The 9071-nt window shown below is 38.2% G+C and overlaps 1 long non-coding RNA gene across 4 annotated transcripts; it reads left to right on the top strand.

Moving 5' to 3' along the window:
• Positions 1-2231: 2231 nt before the first annotated feature.
• LOC123489211 lies at positions 2232-5480 on the top strand. 4 transcript variants are annotated; one of them, XR_006660489.1, is made up of 4 exons: positions 2232-2954; positions 3119-3276; positions 3489-3585; positions 4794-5480. It is a non-coding gene; the product is annotated as an uncharacterized LOC123489211 (long non-coding RNA). The 4 variants fall into 4 exon arrangements; XR_006660488.1 differs by having other exon boundaries at positions 3109-3276; XR_006660487.1 differs by having other exon boundaries at positions 2232-3276; positions 4794-5478.
• Positions 5481-9071: the final 3591 nt, after the last annotated feature.

Raw genomic sequence — 9071 nt, 5'->3', positions numbered from 1 at the left:
TCCACCAGGTCAATTTCTAGAAGAGGCCTAGTTGTTATTGAATATTAACTTTATTGCTAAGTGAACAGCAGAACAAAATTATGTTGCATCCCTCTCACAAATGTAATAGAAAAAGGCTTTAAAACGTAATAACATCAGTTAATTATGTACATCACAGGTTAAAAGCAGTTACTAGACATAGTTTGTGTGTATATACACACTGTCTGTCTGTCTGTCTGTCTGTCTGTCTGTCTGTCTATATATATATATATAAGTCACTGGTTGTGTGTTGAGGGGGAATTACAGTGAGTTAAGAAGTCTGATTGCAAGTTATCAAATTAAACTTTATTTTTTGGACCCAGGGCCTCAATTCCCTCTTTGTGTGGGGACAGCGCATCTGACGAGCAGCAACAGCCCATCAAGCGACGGAGGATGCTGGGACCAGGAGAACAACAGAGGTTGGCTATAGAGGTAAGTTGTGATGTAATTGTCAGTGTTTCCCACCTAGAACTTTTTTCCAGGCCTGGTAGTATGTAGCCAAAACCCTGAACAATCAGCACCTTGGTAATCATATACTTGAGTTGGACATAGGCATGTGTCAGTCAGGATCACTTGCATCAAAATAGCTTAATTGCAAATTAAAGCTGATGATGTATCTTTTACAGGTATGTGATACCATCCTGAGTCATGCCAAAGAGAGGTTCTCCTTCACCCAGCACCTCATCAGCGCAACACTATTGCACGGAGAGTTGTTCCCACAACACAGTGTGAAGTTCCCCGATACAGCGCTTGAAACAACCGTGGAGGCGTACCCCATGTTGAACAAGGCCAAGCTCAAAACCAAACTGTCCCTCATCTATGAGAACAGTGAGTTCAAGGCTTGTAGTGGTGCAGTGCCCCTGTACCAGTTCTTCATGGAGAACAACCTTCAGAGCACTTTCACAGAGACTGCCAGCCTCCTCAAGATCCTCATCACCACACCCATGACAACTGCTGAGTCAGAAAGGTGCTTCTCTACACTGAAAAGGATCAAGACCTTCCTGAGAAACAGCATGACACAGGATCGCCTGAACGCTCTGGCCATGCTCTCCATGGAGAAGAAACTTGTCAGGGACATTCCTGACTTTAATCAAAGGGTCATTGAGAGGTTTGCCACTCAGAAGGACAGACGGGCAAAATTCCTGTACAAATAAGATGACAGACACACACACACAGAGCAGCTCTGGCCGCATGTTTCTTTGTATATAGTTGACCTTAGCATAAAAAATCCAGTTATATATGGTACTCTAGAAAGTCTTAATAGTGTCTTTGCTAATATTACTGTATATATGTTGTTTTGTATCAATTAATTGTTGCAGTTCTGGAGCACATTAACAATTAGTCACATTTAGTATGATCATAAAATACTGTATGCTATTCTTCCAGTCAAAGGTTTGAGTTCATCCACTTGATATCCATTTCTATATTATACATCCTTTCATACAGTGTAAGATTTCCTATAAACTTTATAATAATTTCATGTTATTGTCCACTTTCCACTCTGTTCTGACAGCATGCCTGTTGCGTTGCCTGTTTACTACCAATGGTGAAAAGTTCACTTTAAATGCAAATGAAAGGCTTGGGTTTGTGTAATATGTTTTTGTGTAAGAATGCCTCAACTTTTTAATATTGGCATTAAATAATTACTGAATGTTTCACTGAGCACTGCTGTCCTGCAGTTTGTGTTAAAATATATCGCGATGGTTACAGGAAAAAAAAGTATGGCACAGCCCCACCGAGAATATTTTTCACCAGCCGCCACTGCTTAGTGCCCTGAGTACTCATCTGTCAAGATATCATACTCAAGAACATAAGAAGTGTTTGTTTTGCCATACATTCATTATGTCTGCAACGGCCTCCTCACCCCCCCGTTGGAGGTTGTCATTAATGATTATAAACATTTAGAAAGCCTTATAAATGCACTATAATGTCTGTGTGCTGATGTGTTGTTAACCTCCAAATCTCTTCTTTTATTAAAGTGATGGCAGCTGAAGCCCCACAAAACATTATCCTTCGTGTCATCGAGGCAGACCGTGTTAGAAAATTAAAACTCAGCTCCCGTCCAGCCTCTGTTGATGCAGTGATTGAGATTTTAAAAGAACAACTGGAATTGGACTGTGACTTCAGTTTGCAATACAAAGATCCAGACTTTGATGGAAAACTCACTTGCCTTGTTGACATCGAGGAGTTACCACAAAAAAGCCTGTGTTCATATTTCAGTTAGACAGGATTCCAGTTCTCTTGCATCAACTGATACCCTTTCAGATGTGTCATCCCCAGAACGTCTGAGCAGATGGCCTCCAGGTCCTTTACAAATTCCCACATTTGCATTTGACGTTGAGCTGACACTTAGAGATGGGAATGCTGAATTTGAAAAGAATGAGAGACCTCTTCAGTTGTCAAGGGACCAAAAGCACAATATTTTAGACAAACTGGCATCTACCATATATGGTTTTAAGGCTTACCCCAGTGATAAAGAGATAGCAATGGTGGCTGAAGCTCTTGTGAGGAAACACCCCTGTTTAATAGAAGCAGGATCTGACAATGGATGGGATGGGTGGAAAAACAGCATCAAGTTTAAAATGGGCAATTACAGGACCAAGATGAGAAGGGCTGGATGTCAGGAGGTCGCTGTAAATGCTGGGAAAAGAAGCCGAAAAAACCCTGAGAATGAACCTTCACACTCCAACATCAAAAGGCCTAAGTGTGCAGAGGTCAACTTTCTGCCTAACTTTCCTCAAGGAGAGGATCCCTCAAGCCTTGACCTTTTGAGGCAGGCTATTGTCGAGGAAGTAAAGAAGACTGAGAGAAACCTACCCCTTATTAGTAAGATGATGCAGAACACGTTTGCCTTGCGACGACAGACTATTGTAATGTCCTGCCCACCGGTGAAAGAGCTAATGGACCTCTGGCCTGCTCTTCATATGCAGTCTGAGGTAAAATCATCATCAATTTAATAAATAAATTCATTTTGTAGGTTATTTTTTCTGTTTTTATCTTTGCTACTGTATGTCACATTGTGTGTAATGTTGCCTAATTTCATTCATCCTAAAATAAATAATTGCTGTTACTGTCCTTTCCTCAATGGAGGTATATGTAGAGTTCCAACGGATAACTAACCAGAACCTACCTAACACTTTCTATGCCGAGCTTGATCGCCACACTCCTCGTTTGATGGCCTTATTTAGACAGAAAGCTTCCAAAACTGAAAAGACTGCAGATGCTTTGGCAAACATTTTCAAAGTCCATGATACACAGGTGATTATACATTTCACAGGTAGTCTTAGTGTAATGTTGGGAGTTTAATGCTTCAAATAAGCTTTTAATTCCACAATTGCACCAGTCAGCAGGTTATTAGTGGATTTATGTGCAGATATTGGCAATTAATTAATTAATTAATAATTAGTTGGGACTGTTTGGAATTGGGTTTGATAAGTAAACTTGTCACAACACTATTTTAATCTTCTTAGGAATTACATGATGTCCACACAAATGCGTACCACTGTTCTCCATGCCCTTCCTGATTATCTACTAGAGGAAGTCTCTGGATTTTTCAGAACATGTGTGGTAAGTCCCAGTAAAGAGATATCAGGCCTATTGTACTGTAAATTAACAAATTCATATCTTCATTTCATTTCCAACACACTAGAATTTCTGTATATGTACCAGTGTTTCAACTACAAACCTCTGGCAAGATGTTTATAAGTGTGAAGTGTCATTTTGAGCCCATTACAGCATCAAAAAAATCAACTGCAAAGAAAATCAAGTAGCCGTCATTAGCCTCACAGTGGAACACATAAAAGTAATCTCACTTTCTCAGCAACGAGAGCACAACGCAGCAGAATGAACAGGAGTCTTTCAGACTTGTGTATTTATTGTTATTTAAATGACATCCAACTAGGGGTGGAACAGTACACAGAAGTCACGGTTCGGTTCATACCTCGGTTCAGACATCACGGTTCGGTTTGGTACAATGGAGGGGAAAGCAAAACAAAAATGCAGAAGGCACATTTTTTTATTGTGCATGTCTCAGGCTGTCCACTGAGCTAGCTGTAACAGCTTGAAGTGTATAAAGTAAGATGTAAACAGTAAACAAGAAGTACCCTGCATCATCTCCAGACTCCATCTGTAACTTGTAAACAAAATAAGACAATCAGCTAGTAGTGTGCTATGGGAGACAAGCGCTGCTCTCATATGTGAATGCACAGAGCAGGGATGTTAAAAGAGCAGCTTTCGGTTACACAGAGCAGTTGACGAGTTTTGGTGTTAGCTTCACACGCTACACGGCGAAGCTAACAGCTAACGGCGGAGCTAACAGCTAACGGCGGAGCAAACAGCGAATCAAACGGGCCTGGAGGCCATTTGTGGTCGAGGCGAGAAGGGATACAGCTACGTCCGTGTTTGGTTGTATTTGGAAGGGACTAGTTTGTTTCATGTGGACTCTTCATTTGGACTGGACTGACTGACTCGACATGTAGGCGGGGCTCGGGAGCTTCAGAGCTAAGGGCAGGGCTACAGATTAGGTGTCCCTAAAGAACCGCTTGTCTAACAGTAGTTCCGCATTACATTCATTAATTTGCACTCAAGTTTTATTTATTTTTATACTGTGTATTCTCCGTGTAAATTCATGTACCGTACCGAGACGCCCGTACCATTTCGGTTCAATACAAATACATGTACCGTTCCACCCCTACATCCAACTGTAATCAAAATTGCCACAGCCATTGTTTCAGTAAATGTGATTAGTATATGTTCTCCCTTTTCATTTTTTAAAGGATGATATGGATGAGCCAGACCTGTGGGATGCATCAGTGGTCCTCCTTACAACAGTCAGTGATGATGCCACAAGCCCAGTTCACTACCACCCAGTGAGAGTCTCTGTCGTCCTAGAGGGTGATGTGGTTGTCAATCTCCCCAGGCTTGCTGATGCCTTCCTGGTAATGTTCGGCCTGATTTATGCACTACATCTCAGCTATCCCAAGGGACTGACAAACACTTTTGAGTTCACACAGAAAATCTTGCTTGGTCTTGATGACTCTAAACTGTCACCCAAGCTGCAGACTCTTAAAAATGAGCTGATGTTGTATGTGTAACTGAAGATCCAAAAAGGAGTGGTGGATTCTGATGGCTCACTCTGTTAGAGCATAATCCATAATGAGAATATGTCATGTCAGGTCCATGTTGAATACTGTTCAACTGTTTATGTTAAAGTTGCTGCTCTACTCAACTGGTTTTCAGCCAAATGGCACAAAGTACACACTGTCTTTGTACGTTTTAATGTACATTTTATTGTTGTTAAAACTGAAATTCAGGGTTGAATTAAGTGTTTATATATGGAGGATATTTTTATTCATAATTCAAATTGAAAGGCCAAAGGGAAAACGAAGCGAGATCAAATAAAAAATATTATTATTTTACTACACTACTAGGAAAAATCATGCCATAATTAAATTTAAAATGTCAAATTTAAAATACAAAGCTTCAACTGTCAGCTGGAAGTCGTTTCAGACCCCCCACCAGCCGTTGCCATGCCTCCTCATTTAAATTGACACCTGTCACTTCTAAATGAAAAGCTTAAATCAAAATGTAAAAGGTGAATCTGAAAATGTCAATGTCAAATGTAAAATGTAAAATTAAAAAGGTAAAATGTCAAATTGAAAATTATAAAAGGGGAAAGGCTAAAATAAAACAATTATATTTTAGATTTTAATTGAAGTATTTCCATTTTAAGCTTTTACATCATACATTTAATTATGGCATGATTTTTCCTAGTAGCGTAGTAAAATAATACTATTAATTTGATCTTGCTTCGTTTTCTCTTTGGACTTTCAATTTGAATTATGAATAAATATATCCTCCATATTTATACACTATGGCATTTTGTTTTTAAAAGGTGTACTATATAGCTTTGGGAAGTACATTTTTATCAGAAAGGAAAGCTCTTCATTGATACATTTTCATAAATAAATAAACTGTCCTCAAAGTTTCAGGCTACTTTACTTTAGTCTGAAACAGTGTTATAGGGACTTTATTTTCTTCTGAGGATGGGATGTTTATTCAGTTATGGAAATGGATAAAATAATGTTTATTATCTTATTAATATTGTTAATTTTGCTTTTTGAGTTTGAATTAATTTTCTAAAACTATACAGTGCACCCTGAAGTTGCTAGATTTGAACCAGATAGCCAAAGGAAGGCTAAACACTGCCTTTGTACATGTTAATGTACCGTTTTGAAATTTTAGCAGTTTTAGTTGTGAAGAATTTACAAGCAATTTGTTTATACATTGCTGCACTGCAAGTTTACAACCAGATGGCCAAAAATGTGCCTTTGTGATTGTTTATTTAATTCTCTTTTTAATTCTTAATTATTTGTATTACTATTATTGTTATATTACTATTATTAAATAGATTGTTTCATTTTGTGCTAAAAGGCACAGGTGTGGGCAAATAATCTTTCTAAACAAATGTTTGGTCACCACCCAAGACTTGCTGATGCCCTCCTGGTAATGTTGTATTATCATTATATCACAAATAGCTTATAAACTGTTATTTTCTTAATGTAATTTTAGCTTTTCTGAGTTTGAATATGTTCTACTATTACATAGTTCATCTTAAAGTATAAACAAAATGCCCAGAAGTAGACTTGTTAATTGTTATTTTTTATTTATGTTTATTTATTTCATATTTTTTTGCTAAAAGACTGGGCAAGGAAAGTTTATACTAAACATCTGAATAGATGATGTTTTTTTGTTTGACCTTTAAGTCAAGAGTACTTATTATTTTTAAAGTAATCAGTTGCCACAAATATTTTAAGTTTGGTGGTAAAATATTTTGAGTTGTAACAAGTCTATGTTTTTGAGTTATGGGTAATCAGAAGATTGATTGAAAAAACGAATAAATGTTAAGTTAACTCAGGATATTTATGTTTCATTTTCATGCTTGAAATTATTAAGTTCTCTTGAGATATTGCAATGAGAAAGATGAATAAATATTCTGAGTAGCATAAACTGAAAATGTTTGAGTTGGCTTAATCAGTAAATTTAATATGAACTCCAAATATATAAGCAATAGTTGCCTTTGCGCATCAGCCTGGGCATCTCGTAATCCATCTTGATTTAAATTTCATGTAAAATGTGTTCCCAACATTGAAAGAATGTTTGTGTGTTATTTTTTTATTCCAGGAAGATGAAGGGGGTGATGTCCTGCAGGACCTAGCAAAACATGTAAGGAAAATCGTTGTTTACATTTACTTCATTTAGCAGACGCTCTTATCCAGAGCGACTTACAGTTAGCACATACATTATTTTATCGAACCCACAACCCTGGCGTTGCAAACGCCATGCTCTACCAACTGAACTACATCCCCTGCCGGCCATTCCCTCCCGTACCCTGGACGACGCTGGGCCAATTGTGTGCCGCCCCGTGGGTCTCCCGGTCGCGGCCGGCTACGACAGAGCCTGGATTCGAACCAGGATCTCTAGTGGCACAGCTAGCACTGCGATGCAGTGCCTTAGACCACTGTGCCGTGTACTAACCTGGGATATTTACGTTAAGGATTATGTTTACCAATCGATGACAGTATTGACTCAATACAGGGTTTGCTTTCCGTTATCCCTAACCGCTCAAATGTCTGACATATAACTGTGCTCGAGAAAGCCACAGGTAGCGTAATGTATTTCAGCAGATTTCGTGCGTTTCTGTGTGAAAAGACACGAATTTATGTGCTACTTAATTTGTGCGAAAAGACACCAATTTAACCAGTAGGCTACACACAACAACCATAAACGGATAGCCTATTTTTCTTTATTTTCTTTATGAATACACAGAAATGTTGTCTTTATTTAATAATGTTTCAAACATTGTAGTTGTATGCCTATGTACTGTTTGAGATTTTCTTAACATAATTAGTGAGAAAATACACATATTTACGTGCAACTTAATTCGTGGGAAAATTTGTTTTATTACATTTACGTCATTTAGCAGACGCTCTTATCCAGAGCGACTTACGGGAGAATTTAGGGTTAAGTGCCTTGCTTAAGGGCACATCGACAGATTTTTCACCTAGTCGGCCCGGGGATTAGAACCAGTGACCTGTCGGTTACTGGCACAACGCTCTTACCCACTAAGCTACCTGCCACCCTTATTAATGTTAACGCTGTTTTCTATGCTTGATTTCGATTAATACTTAAATACTTTGGGACACTGGTGCACTTTTGGTCAGAAAGGCCCCTTTTTCGTGTAGGCAACAGTACACGATTTTCTTCATAATGCATTTCATATTTCGTAGAGCCTAAATTACACAATTTTCTTCATAATTCATTTAATACATGTTAAAGAGGTTAATGTAAAATAATGAAATTTCGGCTTTCACTTATGGCACTTCCAAGGCCTTTCTATTATGGTTATGTCAATCATATTATATACTTGTTGTAACACGTTCAACCAGTTAGCAAGTCAGAAATGTCCGTTTACAAGTACCGACTAGCACTTGAATGCTGTATTATGCCAACTTCACATTCTCGTGGAAAATGGGAAGTTGTAACTCCCACATGATTGTGTTCAAGTGGTTTTGAAGTCGGAACAATTCTTAAACCAATAAGATTGGCAACAACTTTTTTACTATTTCTCACTTGTAATTCCTACTTGTAGGGTCATTCAAGTGAAACTTCCCAGTCGGAACTAGGTATTTCCGATAACTCTGATAGCACCCTGAACACGACATTAATATGTGTGATCGACAACAGTAGGGTCTGGGTCCCGGCGTGTCCAGTCCCCATACCCATTCCATGGGAGTGAGTGTCAGTAGTCTACTATATGTCCGTGCTATGTGAAGTAAGTATGGTGATTATTATTAAGGTTCTGGTCGTCTGAGATACCAACAAGTAAGGCTATACAACATACAATATCAATAAATATATATTTTCTCCTATTAGTGTATTTGAGTTTGTTCTGTCGTTTCTGGATGATTTACTTGAAATTGCAACCAACTTTCTATGGCTTGTTTTAGATATAGTGATATTTGAGAGATTATTTCATTTCAAATAACTGAAAG

The sequence above is a fragment of the Coregonus clupeaformis genome, unplaced genomic scaffold, assembly GCF_020615455.1.
Source record: "Coregonus clupeaformis isolate EN_2021a unplaced genomic scaffold, ASM2061545v1 scaf2871, whole genome shotgun sequence".
Taxonomy (NCBI): domain Eukaryota; kingdom Metazoa; phylum Chordata; class Actinopteri; order Salmoniformes; family Salmonidae; genus Coregonus; species Coregonus clupeaformis.
This window is presented reverse-complemented; position numbering and strand designations above follow the sequence as displayed.